Genomic DNA, 18053 nt, shown 5'->3' with positions numbered 1-18053 from the left:
TTTGAAAAATAAAAACACCTAAACATAATACATTGATTCGAAAGAGTATCTCGTTGTTAATATCGATTAGACAAAACATCTATACACATGTAGCAAAATGCATGCATACATTCTTGACCAATACCACAGGAGGTAAAATAATTGTCCTGCTCCTTATTAACTCATTACTATATATACAGCAGTATGACCTACTATGGAAGGCCAGGTTTACTTGAGCGTCATTTTCATCACTCGCATTGATGGAAGAGCTTTACTATTCTAATAAAGCGTGCAAGCAGAGCTGTTGTCACAGCCAGTGCAAAATGATATTGTCCCACTGCAGGAAATATCCCGAAAACAATCCTTTTTGAAATCCGAAATAGAAATGACTAATTCTAATTCCAGCCTCCCTTTCGTCTTTCCCCGCATCAAAACCATCTTACTTTTCACTTTTTGCTGATGTAGATCAGAGGGTGGCATATACTCGGCGAGTTATGGGATGCATTGTGTGTTTCTTTTCTTGCAATAACCTGCGAATTTCAGGTTTGTGCTTGCTGAATCATAAATAACATTTAACTGTGTTTTTCAGTGAATTCCAGAGTTTAGATATGAGGTAAGGGCTTTATCTGGCATGTTTCTATTGTGCTGTGTGCACCAGAGTTTGGCCACAGGACTTTGCCTATGACCAGGCACTGATGCCAAACCGCCACGGGTGGCAAACTGCTGCACACTAATGTAAACCAGATTATTTGCAGTGTGAATATTACAATTGTGTACAAAATTGCAATTTTAAAGACCGCAGAAAAAAAAATAATCACATTCATCAGCCAATCAAATTTGGCAAAATATTCAAACGTGACTGACAGGAAACCCGATTCTCAAAATACAATTTCTAATGGCCAAGATATACAAATCTGTTAACCCTTTCAAGTGTACCTTGCACCGTTTTCAGTGTCTCAATTGATATATCTCAAATACTACTGAATATCTAAAAGCTACTGAATGGATTTACACCTATCTAGAAAAAGCACGATTTCCGAATAGAGTTCAGTGGTTTTTGCTGTAGCTGTGGGCAAGTTTTCCTGGGCTAAAATGAATTAATTACATTTATTTTGACACCCCCTTAACTTTTTTGCCACACAGAGCTGCACAAAAATCTAATACTAAACCTTAGCTAAGTATGCTCTGGGAGTATCTTAAATTAGTGTAGATCAGCCCATGAGGGCCAAAGCTAAAGGAAAAACAAACAAGCATTGGCATAGCCAATAGGTCTCAGCTTTGGGGACCTTATAAGTGTTTAGTTATCCAGCACAATTTCCTTGGTGCAACAACATCAAGTGTTGCATGGCTAAACACTTATAAGGTCCCAAAGGCGAGACCTATTGGCTATGCCATTGCTTATTTAAAGGAGGCCTCGAAAAGGGTCTCTATCGGGCTCTGTTTTGTGCCAGGTCACAGGCGGTCCATTTGTTTCCAGACTGCGGTGACAGCAGGCACATTGATGTGTGCGTGCTCACACTGCTCACTTCTCAATAGTGGAGAAGTTACGGCATGGCGTCATGCCAGGTGAGCATTGTAGGGGAAGGGAAATCCTTTAAAAATAGTCATTTTCTCTCAGAATTTCCCTTCTCTTTTTGAAACTCAGAAGCAGCAACATTGTCGTGGTGTCACCAGGGCTGTAAGTGGAAGCTTTTTCAATATTGTATTCAAGCCATGGTTGTTATTTATTTATCTAACAATCATTGACAAAGCCAATAGTCCTGACTTGTAGGTATGATGTTACTTGTATCATACATCTAGATGCAATGACAGAAACAGCAAATACAAGTCGGGCGGCAGGTGGCAGGCGGAACACTATGCTCAGCACAGATTTTTAGATCAAGTGCATTTAAGCCACACCCTTAATTACATTGGCTACGCCCCTTTGAGAGACCCTCCAGTTTTTTCATCCCACTTAAAGCCCTGGTGCGAATTTAATTGAGATTTAAACAAAGCTGTCTTATGTTTACTTGGCACGCATCAAGACAATGCTGGCTTCTGCTAGATGTCAGGAAGCAAACTATGATGTCACCACTCTGCGACAGTGTAATATGCTTTGTGCGTCTGATTTTTATGGTGGAACTGTTTTTAAAATAGAGCATATGTGATAGTGGCGGAAGGTGATTGGAAATATTGTGGGTCAAGAAACCGCAAATACCCCAATCAGAATAATATGCCAAGAATTGGAACATGGGGCCCTGCAAAAATACGAAGTAATCTACTTAAACAAAAAAGTATTTTAACCCAGATCTCTGCAAGCCGAACTCCTCCATCCGCTCACACCCAGCACCTAAATAAAAAATGATGCCATTTTGAAATATTCTTGACAACGTCAAGACCAATTTATCGTACAGGGGTGAGTTCAAGTCCGAGCAATAGAGAGCTGCCAATTCCGCTCAAAATCAAAGTTAGTCCCAGGTCACTTCAGAAATCTGCGTTTTCTTAGCCGAGCTAAATCGGTGGCAACTAAAACCGGGAGGCAACAAATACTTCTAATTTTAAACAGCCTGCCAGAGAAAAATCAGAAAGAAATGGCACCTTTCTGCCTTTCGCTTCCAATAATATTTCATGAACATCAGGGTTATTGAGGGGAGTGCATGGAAAAACCTTTCCACCGATAAATGTTTAGATTTCTCACTAACAGAGAAGGGAAGAAAGAAAAAGCTGAATGCGAAAAAAACAAGCATGCGAGTGGTGCGTGCGCGCTCGCCACAGCAAGCCATGTGTTTTGAATTATCGTGCACGCATCAGGGATCGATAATTCAAAACACATGGCGCCCGTGCGTGTAACCGCAAGCAATAGGCCACACACGCACGAGCATGTGGTCAGCTTTTTGAAGCTCCCTTACAGGAAGTCTCGCAGTGCAGCGCATGCACGCTGCTCAGGCGAGACCTAGAAATGTATTTTCAATAAAAAGTGATGCGGCACTATAATGACATGGGGAGACCTCATTACTGCACTTGGTGCCTGCCACTTGCCACCTGCCTGCCACCTGCCACCTGCCGCCAGAGACTGCCAGAGACCGGGGAGACACCGGGACCACATTTCCCAGGTTGCTTAGCGGCGCTCACGCCACCAATGGAGAATCCACACGCCAGGAGGCGCTTAAGACCGGGTCAGGTCTCCTGTGGCGCGGGAGACCTCATTACTGCACTCGCTGCCTGCCACTTGCCACTTGCCTGCCACCTGCCGCCAGAGACCGGGCAAGCTCATTCAGACTGTGAGAAACTTCAGCCAGCATAAGCCTCAATACACTTCATGCATTTGCATGTCCACTATTTTGGGCAAATATTGTGCCCAAACCCACTGGGCTGGCATCCATAAAAATCTCTGTATGCAATTTTGGATCAAAGTAAATAATCTCAGTAGCATTTTGAATTGCATCCTTAATCAAATCAAATAGTGCTTTATTTGATCACTAGTACCATAAAAGCAATATGCAACAACATACAAAAAACATTAAAATACTGTAATGGTTCACATCAAGTTAAAACATGATTAAACTAGGTTTTCAAGTTGCTAAATTTATAAGAGGTTATGTGATAAAATAGGAATACTTGTAAGGGAAATAAAGTCCTGGGTGATGATATTTTATCTTTATAAAATTGTAAAAACCTGAATGTATAACACAGTAAAAGAAGAGGCATTAAAACTCCACCAGACAGTAATGCGTAGAACGTGAATATGTGCAAAATATAAACGAACTCTCACAAACAAAGAGAATGTATCTCAAGATAGGACACTCGATTTTTTAAAAGCACGTACATTCCTCCCAAAGGAGAAAAATGAATTGTATTGTATTGTATTGTATTGATTCTTATATAGCGCTGCTGTCACCCCGCGGGTATCCTGGTGCTCCGATATAGGCACATAAAACCAGTACTGAGAGATTAGGGCAGGGCAAGGAGGAGCCATGTTTTGAGGCTCTTTCTGAAAATCAGTTAGAGAATCGATCTGTCTGATGCTCTGTGGTAGCTCGTTCCACAACCGAGCACCCACCACGCTGAAGGCCCTCCCTCCCAGCCTGGATCGTACCAGCAGACTGGTGCTGGAGGAGCGGAGCTGTCTCCGAGGGAGATACCAGGTAAACCTTTCCTGAAGAGGGACCGGGCCCGTCCCGTGTGTTGCTCTGTACACCAGACAGAGGGATTTAAAAAGGACTCTTTCCCTGATTGGTAGCCAGTGAAGCTCTCTCAGAGCCTGAGTAGAGGATGAATTACGCCGCCAGTTTAACGCCAGTTTTGCCGCGGCCGACTGGACTCTTGCAGCCCCTGAAAGATGTATTGAGGGGCCCCTAAATACAAGGAATTGCAATAGTCCATTCTACTCATCACTGTGCTACTTACTATCAGGGCGCGCAAATCCTTTGGTAAGATCGGAAAAATCCGGCGCAACAGGCGGAGTAGACCGAAACACACACTGGCTGTCTTGTTTGCCTGCGACTCCATCTGGAGGTTCTTATCTATTAGGACCCCCAGATTGCGTATCGTATTGGCCGGAGTCAGCAGGTCCTCCTCAGGGGTGAGCCTAAACTCCACCGGTGTATGCAGAGGCATCCTCGCCAGTGAGCAGTACAGAACCTCAGTCTTCCCTCCATTGAACTACAGAGAGTTCCTCCGCAGCCAATCTACGGTCTGACGCATGCACTCTTGGAATAGTTCCATCGGGACTGCCTGTTTTCCCTCCAAGGAGAAAGCCAGTTGCGTATCGTCCGCGTAATTAACCCCGAACGATTTAATTATAGAAAAGAGTGGCTGTAAATAGATGTTAAAGAGGATTGGGCTGATACTAGAGCCCTGCGGTACTCCATGGACTATGGGTGATTTACGAGATGTGAATGGTGCTAAAGTTGGTATAAAGATAGAATATCGACGGGAAAATATCGACTAGCATTAATATCGTGGTAAGAATATCGACTGTGAAAAATATCGTTATAGAAAATATCTTTTTAAAAAATATCGTTTCGTGAGAATGACAAAAATATCGTCATAAAAAAATATCGATGAACAGAATATCGTTGAAGAAAATGTCGTTTCATATAATATCGACAGAAAAATATAAGTTGTTATAAAATTTATAAAAAAATATGTATTATGTTTTTAAAAAACTTACAAAACTCCTACTAGTAATAATATGTGTTAAAAAATATTTTCTACAAAAGAATTGTTAAAATTTTAGTAGCGGGTTATTGGTATTATAGGGGATAAGGGTGGGTAGTAATTTAAAATTTGGTTTTTAAAAAATTTATAAAATATAAACAAATTAGAAAATATTTAAGAAATCCAAATTTTAAATTGAAATTTCGAATTCTTCACGAAATTAAATTTGTAATTAAATTTTATAATTTCAAATAAAAATTTTAGGAGCGGGTTTTTGGTATTATAGGGGATTAGGGTGGGTAGTAATTTAAAAATGTAGTGTTTAAAAATTGTATAAAATATTAATAAATTAGAAATTTATAATGAAATCAAATTTTAACCTCGAAATTTAAAATTTTACACGAAATTTATATTTTAATAATAATAAAAAATATTACATTAATATTGAAGAAGCGCTATTTTGGTATTATAGGGGAATAGGGTCTAAAAAATAATTTAGATAGAAAAATTTATATTGTTTAGTAACCTGCACATTTCCTGACTTATGTTGGATTGGAGTTAGAATAGTAAATTATTATAAAATATAAACAAATTTGAAAATAATTAAGAAATTAAAAATTTAATTTTAAATTTCTAATTGTTTACGAATTTAAATTTGTAATTAAATTTAAAAATTTCAAATAAAAATTTTAGGAGCGGGTTTTTGGTATTATAGGGGATTAGGGTGGGTAGTAATTTAAAAATGTAGTCTTTAAAAATTGCATAAAATATTAATAAATTAGAAATGTATCATGAAATCAAAATTTAACATCGAAATTAAAAATTTTACACGAAATTTATTTTTTAATATTAATAAAAAATATTAAATTAATATTGAAGAAGCGTTATTTTGGTATTATAGGGGAATAGGGTCTAAAAAATAATTTAGATAGAAAAATTTATTTTGTTTACTAACCTGCACATTTCCTGACTTATGTTGGATTGGAGTTAGAATAGTAATTTATTATAGTTTACTATCCAGCACTTTCCCTGAGTTATGTTATGTTTGGAGTTAGAATAGTAATTTATTATGGTTTACTATCCAGCACTTTCCCTGACTTATGTTCGATTGGAGTTAGAATAGTAATTTATTATGGTTTACTATCCAGCACCTTCCCTGACTTATGTTGGATTGGAGTTAGAATAGTAATTTATTATGGTTTACTATCCAGCACTTTCCCTGTGTTATGTTATGTTTGGAGTTAGAATAGTAATTTATTATGGTTTACTATCCAGCACTTTCCCTGACTTATGTTGGATTGGAGTTAGAATAGTAATTTGTTATGGTTTACTATCCAGTACTTTCCCTGAGTTATGTTATGTTTGGAGTTAGAATAGTAATTTATTATGGTTTACTATCCAGCAGTTTCCATGACTTATGTTGGATTGGAGTTAGAATAGTCATTTATTATGGTTTACTATCCAGCACTCTCCCTGACTTATGTTATGGTTTACTATCCAGCACTTTCCCTGACTTATGTTATGTTTGGAGTTAGAATAGTAATTTATTTTGGTTTACTATCCAGCAATTTCCCTGACTTATGTTGGATTGGAGTTAGAATAGTAATTTATTATGGTTTACTATCCAGCACTTTCCCTGACTTATGTTGGATTGGAGTTAGAATAGTAATTTATTATGGTTTACTATCCAGCACTTTCCCTGACTTATGTTATGTTTGGAGTTAGAATAGTAATTTATTATGGTTTACTATCCAGCACTTTCCCTGACTTATGTTGGATTGGAGTTAGAATAGTAATTTATTATGGTTTACTATCCAGCACTTTCCCTGACTTATGTTGGATTGGAGTTAGAATAGTAATTTATTATGGTTTACTATCCAGCACTTTCACTGACTTATGTTATGTTTGGAGTTAGAATAGTAATTTATTATGGTTTACTATCCAGCACTTTCCCTGACTTATGTTGGATTGGAGTTAGAATAGTAATTTATTATGGTTTACTATCCAGAACTTTCCCTGACTTATGTTGGATTGGAGTTAGATTAGTAATTTATTATGGTTTACTATCCAGCACTTTCCCTGAGTTATGTTATGTTTGGAGTTAGAATAGTAATTTATTATGGTTTACTATCCAGCACTTTCCCTGACTTATGTTGGATTGGAGTTAGAATAGTAATTTATTATGGTTTACTATCCAGAACTTTCCCTGAGTTTACAATTTATTTTTGATCAAAAGGGTATTTAGTCCTCTGGAACGCGTAGACCCTCGGTTTGAGTCGTCACATACTGTAACTACATATTCTGTGGGAAAGTTATGTCAATCCTGGCTGCGACATTCCACCTTAGCATCTGTCAAAGTTCATTTATCGAAGTTACATGACAAAATAGATTTGAATTCTTTTGTTAAAGGTCCTGTGGGTGGCAGAACCAAAAGGTGGGCGTATGCTATTTACAACGAAGTGTGGAAATTTTCGCAAATTGAGGCGGCTTCAAGATTGAGAGCTATTGACCAAGCAAACATGGAAAAGGTTTTAGCCATTATAGATAACAGCATTAGCACTCTCTCTTCCAGAATTTATACATTAGATAATATTGTTTCGTCAGTTGTTGATATTGTGCATGATGATATGTCTGTGTTATATAATGGTCAAAACCAGTTGCGTTCTGTTATGCAGTTTGCATGGACATTGCAGACGTTAAAGGCAGGGAGGGTCCCTTGGGACTATTTGAGCACTACATCGTTATTCATTCCTTTTAACATTACTGATAAGCAGCTATTTATGTCCATGAAAGATGCTAAATATTCATTATTACATATTGAAAAATTAGAACCGTTACCTTTCTCTGTGGCGGAAATCAATTCAGTCACGTGGCTTATATACGGGTTGATAACTCTACCGTTCGCACTTCTTAAGTTTACGTCTTGTATGAAACATTATGCTCTGGGTAGATATGAACAGCTGGGCACCGCTTTCATACATGAGGTTTGGTCCCTCCCCTTTACGTATAGATGTACTAGGGACGGAACTGAGGTTTATCTGAAGGGTGAGGAATGTACCACGACACCAGATCATTCCTTGGTATGTAGGCACATTCAATTACACGGTGCATGCAATGTACAAGCCCCGATTTTGGCCTGCGTCCTACGAGGTGTCCCAGTGCCTGTGATTACGCCTTCTTTGACGCTGCTTGCAAACAGTAGTTATTTAATTTTGAATAATGAAGCTTGCTGCGGGATGTTAGTGGGAATCCCATATATAGTAACTGTATCGGAGAGGGTTGTCTCCTGCAATAATGTATTCTTTTCACCCCCGCACGGGCGGCTGGATGTTTCCATCTGGCCTTCGATTCTAACCTTGAAAGCAGAGTTCAACAAGTTGAGCAGAATAAGAGCTGTATTGTTCCAAAAAGAGGTGTCATTGACTTCCTCTTGTGAAACATTTGTCCTTCACGTTGCTAATACGCGCACTGAGGTACAGGCGGTTTTGAATACTGACCTCCCCCTACATTTCGGAGCTTTGATCCTAACTATTTTCAATGCCTCGTCCACGACCGGCCTGGCTCATTTTTTTAAACTTGTAGGCTCAGGCCTCGTGACCTCTTTCCAAACTATTTTTGGTGTGATTCCGGCATTTTTTCTAACCCCGGGCGTAGCACTACGCTTCGCCCACGTAGTGTACGTAGCGCTGCCTGCTTCGCACTTTCCGAAGTAGGCGAAGCAGGGCAGCGCTACGCACACGCCGAGGGCGAAGCGTAGCTGCTTGCCACCCGCCACCCACCTCCCGCCTGCCCTCCTTTTAATAATATAAGCATTGAAAAATAAATTAAAAAGTAAGTCGACTTACCCGTAAGCGCGGCGTCTCCGGGGCTCCCTCTTTCTGTTTCTGATTTCTTCTGGCAAATGCGCATGCGCGGACACCCGCGCATGCGCATTTCTCGCGAGAAATGCGCATGCGCTGGCGTCCGCGCATGCGCATTTGCCAGAAGAAATCAGAAACAGAAAGAGGGAGCCCCGGAGACGCCGCGCTTACGGGTAAGTCGACTTACTTTAATTTATTTTTCATTGCTTATATTATTTAAAAGAAGGGCGGGCGGGAGGTGGGTGGCACGTAGTGGGGCTACGCGAAGCGCGTAGTGTGCGTAGATTTGGGCACACTACGTGCTGCTTCACGTAGCCCCACTACGCCCACTACGCCCACCCTTAATTTTTTCATTCGATTCTCTCGAGCATCTTTGGAGGTGTTCCGCTGCTTCTGGCGCTGGTGGCAGGTGTGCTGCTTTTACTTTTCATACTACGGAATGGCTGCTGTTTCTGTGCCACACGAGCACCTGTCACGTCTGCATCTTCTTCGTGATAGGATGCTTGACTTTTATGGTACTCTGCCATTGGCGACTTTAAGCCTGGCATATGGATTATCCTTCAGGTATTCCTACTTCACCTGCGTGCAACCTGTATTTCACTGCCTGGATTGTCCCTTTGAATGGCCTCTGGATTTGTGCTTGACCAACACGGTGTCTCCGGTGCCGGATTTCGATCGACTGATGAGGCCCTTAGTGTCTCACGAGTTGGCCTGTTCTGGTGTCCGGATTATGGCTTGTGGTGCGGCGCATGGTATCCTGGGTAATTGGGACATATCAACGGCTGCCTACGACTTCTTGGCTATGAGCTATTTAGAGGAACATTCCGGTTGCCCTCTGATTGTGCTAGAGGCTCCGATGGTTGAAGAACACGTATGTTCCTTTTCTTTAATTAATTGGATGGCTGAGACTTTTAGTGGCCCTGCAAACGATTTTTTGTTGGAAGCAGTTGCCACGTATGCTGCCTATACATTCATGGATTAACTGAACTATCCTCCTTTGCGCCTGTGCTACTGGACAGCAACCTAGTGCAGCATTCATTTTTTTTTTCTAATCATTGTGTTACTTATAGTATTTGGATGATAGTAGTTGTTAATATATGAAGTAAATTGTACATTTACTTAGCAAGTTTAAATAATTTTTGTTAGCTATCTAAGTAGACATGAATAAGGTAGTTAATAAATGTTTTTACATGTAAGTTTCTGGTCGTTGTTGATAAGTTCAACATGTTCTTTTTTCACTCTAAAGAAGAACACTTTTTAATTTAGGGAGTTTATCTACTTTATGCTAAGTTCGAATGAAAAAAGCAATGGGATTTTACTTACTTCAAGTGTAGTATGACGTTTTGTAGTTGCAGTCGTAGGTTTGTATTTTCTTCCCTCAGCAAGGTAACTGTTTTTCTCCAAGTTTGGCCCAAAAATGGTAAATTACGTTAAGTGTATAATTGTTTTTATATTAGTGAGTTAATTAATGGTAGCTTTTGATTGGTTCAATTAGTGAAATTTCAAAATCATTGGTCGAGAACGTTATTTAGAATTAGAAAACCGTTAAATAATTATATGTGTGAATAGTTTTGTAAAGTTAAATAGTTAAAAAAAAGTGTGTAAAATAAAAGAATAGTGCATATCGAGTTGGTAATAAAAAGACGATATTTTTTGTATATTTCTATAAACAGATAGGTCGTCGATGTTAGTGTAGTCGATATATATGTCTAAGGTCATGTTATTTAAAATAAAGTCGATCATGTAGTAGTCGATATTTATGTTGTCGATATTAGTGTGAACGATATTAGGGTTGTCGATAAAAAAAAATCGATATTTGTGTGAATCCTTGTTTAAGTATAGGATGACGATATTAATGTAAGCGATATTTTAGTGACGATATTTATTTCTGACGATATTTATGTTAACGATATTCCATCATGGAACCGCTAAAGTTACCGTCTGTTGTCTCCCGGTCAAGTAAGACCGCAACCACTGCAGTGCCCGTCCCTTCACCCCTATTCTCTCCAGTCTCTCCAGCAGGATTGAGTGACTCACTGTGTCGAATGCGGCCGACATATCGGGGAGCACCAAAACCGTAGCATTCCCGTTGTCGGCCCGCATCCGCAGGTTGTCCATCATAGTGGACAGAGCTGCCTCTGTCCCATGTCCGGGGCGGAAGCCAAACTGATCCTTATCCAGCAAATGGTGTTCCTCCAAATAGCCTGACAAGGATCTGCTTACAGCCTTTTCCAGAATTTTAATTGGAAAGGGAAGGAGTGAGATTGTCCGAAAGTTAGCCGGGTTTGTCGGGTCCAAGGAGGGCTTCTTAATTAGTGGTGTCACCACCGCCTGCTTCCATCCCTCCAAGACGGTGCCTTCTTCCAGGGACTGGTTACACATCTGTAGTAGCCAGGGAAGAGTCATAAGGCCGTAGGTCTTCCACACTTTTTGAGGTAAGGGGTCGAGCGGGGAGCCTGAGGATATACTTTGCACCACTGTGTTAAATGTGAGATCTGTAAGGGTCGGAAAGCTATCCAAGACGCATAGCTGACCCGGATCCCCTTCGGTTGCCTGTATGACATGAGCCTGGGCGGCCGTTCCGTTGTCCTTAAAGGATCCAACAATCTTTGCCACTTTTTCCATGAAATGGGAAGCGATCTCATCACATAATTTCTGTGAAGCCTCCACTTTATTTCCTAGGCAGGTTGGAGCGGGGATATCCCTAACAATCTTAAAAAGTTCTTTGGTCCCGTTAGACGCTTGTAGGATGGCATTGGCATAGAAGTTTGCTTTGCACTCTAGAATAAGCATCTTATACTTGATCTGTGCCGTCCTTAACTCCAATTTGTCCCCCTCTAAGTACCACTTCCTCCATTTCCTTTCCGCCTTTTTGCATAGTAGACGTGACTGTTTCAGTTCGTCATTATACCATGATGCTGAGATTTTATTTCTAGTTCTTATTTTTTTTATTGGGATTAGTTGGTCCAGAGCGTCCGTAATATATTTCTGATAGGTGGTATAGTTTTCCTCTACCGTACTAGAGACGCAGAAGGGATTCGCAGTAGGTGGTGTTAAAAGGGCACCCGTCCTGCATAATTTTGCCCATTCCCTGCCTCTCCGAAAGGTCGCATGGGTTTTGACTTGATCCCTCCGACCGAACAGCAGAATTTTAAAGTGGATTAGGTAGTGGTCTGTCCAATTTTGGGGTATAATATTCAATATCTCGACTTCTAACCCAGTGGCGAACAGGAAGTCAAGAATGTGCCCTCCCTGATGGGTCGAGGAGGTGACCAATTGTTGAAGGTTAAAATTAGTGCAGGTGCACTTCAGATCTCTCAGATAATTTCCCATATTTGCATTCTCCCACAGATTGAAGTCTCCCAGGATAATCATTCTGGAGTGTGTTAAGGATAGGTTGGTGATGGTATCCAAAAAGGATTGATACAGGGTGGCGCTCCATGGGGGTCGGTAATAGACCAGACCCGTATATAGGCTGCCTTTAGATTCCTGCAGCAAGAATCCCATGAATTCGATCCCATCTACCTCATCCACCTGTAGGAGAGAAAAATTAAGCTCTTCCCTGAATATCACTCCAACCCCTCCCCCTCTGCCCTCTTTCTTCGGGTTGTGTAGAATTTTGAATCCAGCAGGGCAGGCAAGTCCTATTTGTACCACAGACTCAGCTCTGATCCATGTTTCAGTTAGAAACAAAACGTCGGTTTTCATATTTTCAATCAGCACTGAGATTTTCGCGTAGTGCTTGACTAGCGACCGACTATTAATCAGCCCGCAGTTCAAGCTATTAGTCGTTTTAGTGCTCATGTTTCCCATGGAAGGTCCGTGGTAGACAGCATCGGTGCGTGCCCTTTTGCCTACTTCCAGAAGCTGTTCTCTTATGTAGGTGCAGCGTACCTCATTGCCTGGACAGGCAGCATGGCCAGCACTAAGCACGTCCGAGGCGCGGACGGGCACAGACGGGCTTGCCTCTGGCGCGCCTACGGCGCGCCCACTGCACGCGCGCGCTGTGCACTTGCAATGCCTAGGTTAAATAGGCAGGCGGCGTGTTCCCCCTGGCCACTAGAGCGCTCACCAAAATGGCACCCTGGCGTGACACAACCACCCCCAGGATGGCGCTCAGTGAAAAGTGTGGAGGTGAGCCCCGCTCAAACAGCAGGTGATCGATTCAATTTAAAGTGCGGGTATGCTGTGGGCGATGCTAAAAACAGTTACAATGTAATAAACCAATTAAAAGACCTCAGTCTGCGATTAGCGAGTTGCGTGCAGCAGGTGGTTTTCAGCCACTGACAGCCTGTAACCGTCACTCCCGTGTCCTTCTCAGCTCGGCACCTGGCGAGCTATATCTTTAGTAAGTGCGCACTTGCATTGCCCAGGTTAAATAGGCAGCCAGCGTGTTCCCCCTGTGTTCCCCTAATGAACTCTTCAGCATATTGTAATGAATGTACAATGGGGGAGGAACTGCCGTTATTACTTGTCACTCGGCATATGGGAGCCCTTCAACTCTTTGTGTCTGATAATCCAGGCGCGACTCAAAAACTTAGCCACCCCACAAATAATAAGCGCGCCTGAGTCAGTTTTGAAAATACACAGGGCAACCCTATAGTCACGTGTGCCCATGGATTTACAGATTGGTTTTATCCATTTGGACCTGATGGTAGAATAAGCCAGGAATGCAAATAAAACGTGGGACACACTTTCCAGCGGGCTCTGCAACAAGGACAAGCCTCGTTTCGATATTCGGGAGGCTCCATTTGGATGTTGTTGCATGGCCTGGGAGTGTGCCTAACCTAAATTGGGTGTATAGCAGCCTATCGCGTGGAACCTGGATAATATCCAGGTAAGGCTCTAAGCCTCTGCACTGTTTATGACTGAGGAATTCATCTGTCAATCTCCCCAAATTTGTTTTGGTCAGCTCGTTGGAATCAACCTAGATTCAATAAATATGCTTCAGCTCTGGCTTGTTAGGTGGGACTTGAGTGTCCCATGATTCTGAAAGACCCAGCTTTGTCAACGTCTTTCTAATATTGAATATCCACTTGACCCTGTGCCCCACATCAAGATTAGTCACTTCAGTCAGGGCAGCAGCATAATTTGTGAGCTCAGGGGTGCGCATTATGCGTGCCCAAAAGAGCAATGGGTGCAGCTTAGCAATATCCCTGATCGACCATCTACCCATATCGAACATTAAGGGGGTTAGTGGGGTATTACGAGGGAGCATCACCAGGTCCCTCAAGAATTTATGCTAGGATCTGCAGATATCCTCAATGTTGTCAAAGCCCCCTAGCACCGCACCATACAGTGTGGTGCTAACTGCTTTGGCTTCATAAATTGCGAGGGCTGGTGCAACGGGCCTAATGTACGAGGACCGGTGATCTTTACTTAATGCCCCGACTACACGCTTATGGTTCATGAGCATCTTAGCTAAGTGGGGCTTCCAATGCATTTTGTCAGAAAGCTGTATGCCCAGATAATCAAACATGCTTACTCTCTCCAATAAGGTGTCTTTTAACGTTAAGTTGTTTTTAAAAGACTTATGAGGATTAAAAACCATACATTTTGTATTGGTGGTGTTTATAACTAATGCCCGAGAGTCACAAAATTGTTGGTATCTATTTAGCAGTTTTTGCAACCCAGATGGAGTTTTTGACACCAACAGGGTGTCGTCAGCAAACAAGAGGGTTGGGACTTTGTCGCCCGCCAAGATTGGCACGTCGGCTGAGACCACCTGAAGAAATCTCACCACCCCATTGACGCATAAAGGGAACAGGGTGGGGGCCAAGACGCAGCCCTGGCGTACTCCTCTGCTAAGTGGTATCTTCTCCGTGACTTCCCCTTGGGGCCCCCATCTCACTTGGGCATGCTTAATCAACTTGAAACTTAGATCACACTCTTGGCACCACTGAAATAAAACATTTATTTTCATTAACTCTCACAATGAGGCACCAACAGTGGCAAAGTCACAGATGTATCTGGAACAGTAGCTGGCCATACCAATAAAAGAATGCACCATGGTTATATATTGTAGAGGAGAGGTAGATGACAAAGCCTGAAACCCTGTTCGAGTCATTCCCCCTTCTGAGAAAATGTGCACAAAGAATTTTAATTTTGTTTTGCGAAATTCACACTTTTCATCATTCAACATAAGACCTGCATCTGTAAGTGGATGACACACTTGTGTAAGGGCTCTATCATGTTCTTTTTGCATGGCCCCCAAATACTAGTGTAGCATCACTGTAATTGAAAGCATGCGTGACAGGCCAACCAATGAAATCTTGGAAAATTCCAGCAGCTGAGACACTCTGAATCTCAATCTTTTGTATCTGAACATAACAACATGAGTTGAAAAAGTAGTAATGTACCTGCAATTTTCTTCCATTTTGAGCTGATGATATCCTTTGTTCAGATCAAGGCGCGAAAACACTTTGGCACCATTCTACTGGGAAATCATATAGGAAATTTGCAGATCTGGGTGTCATTTTCTTTCGATAGCTTTGTTTGCTTCATGCATGTCAACACAAATTTGCACAGACGCTCCAGTGTCCTTTTTAGGCACCTCTACTATCGGCACCACCAATGGCATTAGACTAGTAAAGCGCTGAATGATATCATGTTTTAGCAAAATCTCAATTTCTTTTTCAACAGCCTCTTGTAGATGAAAGGCAATTTGACAATGTTATTGAGCAACAGGGCGAATGATCTCATTAATGTGGAGCTGCACTTTCATTGTCTTAAGTTGTCCTAATCTATGCAAAACTGACGGAAACTGATTCACTATGTTGTGATGAGCAATGACAGTGTAATTCACAGAAAATAGTCCCATGTCAGCAGCACTGCTGAAACTGAGCAAACATTCACTCAACAAAGTACCTTGAGGACATAGATTGGGGCTTGTACATTTGTCTTCCCATGCTTCATAGTCACCATAAACGAACCATGACTTTGCAATGATGTTGAAACTGCCCACGTGTAGAGTTTGGTTTTCGATGGTGTGAGACGGGCCTCCGCAGAGGGTTCGTGGTACTTTTCAGCTGGTATGACAGTTATCGACACTCCACTGTTGCTGATAAACATTATATAGCAACCAATAACCTTCAATTTTATTTTGGGACAATGTCTAAATGAATGTTGTGATTTTACTTGTCAATGCTTTTCTGACTTCTATTCTTACTTGCAAGATACCAGACCCACATGCGCACATCTTTCAGCAGTCAGCATTGACATGGCACACCCATCTTCACTGTCTCTCAACAGTTACGTCAAATAACCTTTTGAAGAGGAATTAGATGACAAGCAGCCTCTTTCAGTTTCTACTTAGCTCAACTGATGTTGCGTTTTCCTTCGGTTGACGTGACTGGACTGCTTCTGGAACTTTCTGGCTGCCATCATCTCTTCACAACGTGACGCACTGGCAGCCATTTTGTCTTCACAACGTGGCACACTCACTTTATCTCTCACTTTGCAAACATTACCACAGTCTTTACATATCTGCCCATGGCGGGACATTTACCTTTATGTGAAAAGGAAAATCCACATCAAAAACATAGCTTTTTCTTCTTCAGAGTCATTACTTTGCATCCTTCTGCCTTGTGTTTTTTTTTATACTTTTCATACTCAATGCCAATTCACTCTGGGCTCCTCATGCTTCCATGTTTGTTTCTTCAGCTCTTGCCGTCATGAGCACACGCTTCAGACTGAGCATTTCTCTCAGCATTTGGCATCTGAAGGAATCGGAGAGGCACCCATCTATGACTCAGGGATGAATGCCTTCTTCTTTCATTGAATTCTTTGAACTTACAATGTTCGATGAACATTTCAAGTCTTTCAACAAATTCATCCACCGTTTACCCATCTCTCTGTCTATCCTGATTCAAGATGCACTTTTCATAGTTAACTTTTCGCATCAGATTAAATCTGGTATTCAGTATTTATTTTGATGGTACGAAGTTCCTTCACTGCTGGGTATTTTCTTTATTACTTCTCTCACTACATGACCTGCTTCTTCCAGTGCATCAATAAAATCATTGAAAACTTCCATCCAGAAGGCCACTAAGCACCAATATTCTGCTTCTTGGCAATATCGAAAGCAGACGTGGTTTTAGGACGGCTGCAGTGCCGTATGAGGTGCTCTCTTCAGCAGTCATAGGAGGGCTGAACGATTGCACTATTCTAACCCCTTTCACAGCATCCTATGTCAATTTGGCAGGAGTAGACAACCTTGTAAGTACAGCCCCTGTGCTTATGCTTGGGTCGCTGCACCTGGTGCTGAGGTGGAATGGCTCTCTTAACTTTAGATGTTGGGTAAGTAGGTGCTCATTTCTTGTTTTTTAGGCGAACCACCATTTGCGTTTCTTCACACTTTCTTATACCTGGTTGATCTCTGCCTTTTAGTGATTCTTTGTGCTTATCTACTTCTGCTCTCAGCGCTCTCTTACACATGGCCATTGCCACTTGTTGTGCTTTCTTTACCTGGTTGATACTGCCTTTGACATATCCGCACTTTATAAATGAAATCTCTGTGTTAGTTTGTGGTGTCGCTCTTGTTATCTCGGTCATATTAGCAAATATCTCACTGACAATAAATGAAAATTTCTGTAGGGCCTTTACTTTCTTTGAAGGTATTGTACTGGCTGGAGTTGTGCTTTGATTGCACTTGGCTCTTTCTTGGGGACTCTAACCCCCACCTGGCTGTGCGGCAGGCACCACCAATGTTTGTCACTTGCGCCAGGAGGCACTTAAAGGCTGCCGTCATTGCACTTGCCACTTTCCTGAGTACTGCAGACCCCACCTGGCATTGTTGCAGGTGCCGCCAACGTTCGTCACTCATGCTAGGAGGGCGCTTAAAGGCTGCCGTCATTGCACTTGGCACTTTCCTGATGACTCTAATCCCCAACCTGGCTTTGTGGCTGGCACCGCCAATGTTTGTCACTCGCGTCAAGATGCGCTTAAAGGCTGCTCAAGGCTCCCACAGCACGGGACATGTGGGGGCACACCTGGGCCAAGAACAGGCCCATCCATGCCTGCCAGAGACCAGAGGAGGCTGGGCCCCCCTCTAACTTCTATGCTCCCAGCACCAGA

This window comes from Triturus cristatus, chromosome 2_2 (genome assembly GCF_964204655.1).
Source record: "Triturus cristatus chromosome 2_2, aTriCri1.1, whole genome shotgun sequence".
Taxonomy (NCBI): Eukaryota; Metazoa; Chordata; class Amphibia; order Caudata; family Salamandridae; genus Triturus; species Triturus cristatus.
This window is presented reverse-complemented; position numbering follows the sequence as displayed.